Source organism: Scylla paramamosain, chromosome 34 (genome assembly GCF_035594125.1).
Source record: "Scylla paramamosain isolate STU-SP2022 chromosome 34, ASM3559412v1, whole genome shotgun sequence".
NCBI lineage: Eukaryota > Metazoa > Arthropoda > Malacostraca > Decapoda > Portunidae > Scylla > Scylla paramamosain.
Window position 1 is genome coordinate 16,846,686 of NC_087184.1, and position 1,034 is coordinate 16,847,719.

The window sequence follows — 1,034 nt, forward strand, 5'->3', positions numbered from 1 at the left end:
GGAGAGACTAATTAGAGAATAAGCATTTTTAATCATCCTTAAAGTTAATTATCATCGGAAGCCACGAGGAGGAGGAGGAGGAGGAGGAGGAGGAGGAGGAGGAGGAGGAGGAGAGGCAGTAGCGGTAGGCAGTGGTGGTGATGGTGGTAGAATATTAGTGAGAGAAAGTAGGAGGAGGAGGAGGAGGAGGAGGAGGAGGAGGAGGAGGAGGAGGAGGAGGAGGAGGAATGTAGGCATACCACTAACTTAGAGTGAGTGGCAGGGCGGCAAACAATACAATGAGAGAGAGAGAGAGAGAGAGAGAGAGAGAGAGAGAGAGAGAGAGAGAGAGAGAGAGAGAGAGAGAGAGAGAGAGAGAGAGAGAGAGAGAGAGGTGGGGGAATAAAAGGACGAGGAGGAAAGAAAGAAGAGAGGTGAAGGAGGATGGGAGAGAACAGCGGGAAGGACTGACAACAGATCACGCACACACACACACACACACACACACACACACACACACACACACACACACACACACACACACACACACACACACACACACACACACACGCACACACAAACACACACGGCACCTCTCAGTCGGGCGGTTACCTTTCCCAGGACTCAAGAAGAGGTTAAGGAGGAGGAGGAGGAGGAGGAGGAGGAGGAGGAGGAGGAGGAGGAGGAGGAGGAGGAGGAGGAGTAGGAGGAGGAGGAGGAGAGAAGTCAACAAGGAGTCAACAACGAGGAGGAAGAGGAGGAATCAACAAGGAGGAAGAAGAGGAGGAGGAGGAGGAGGAGGAGGAGAACGTGAATAAGGAGAATGAAGAGAAGAGGAAAGAGGAGGCGAAGAAGAAGAAGGAGAAGAGAGAGAGAGAGAGAGAGAGAGAGAGAGAGAGAGAGAGAGAGAGAGAGAGAGAGAGAGAGAGAGAGAGAGAGAGAGAGAGAGAGAGAGACGGATAAGCAAGGAAAGCGAAGGAGGTGAATAAGGAGAAATGACAAAAAAACGAATCATAGAGAGGAAGAAACAAAAATTAACGAAGGGGAGACAAGAG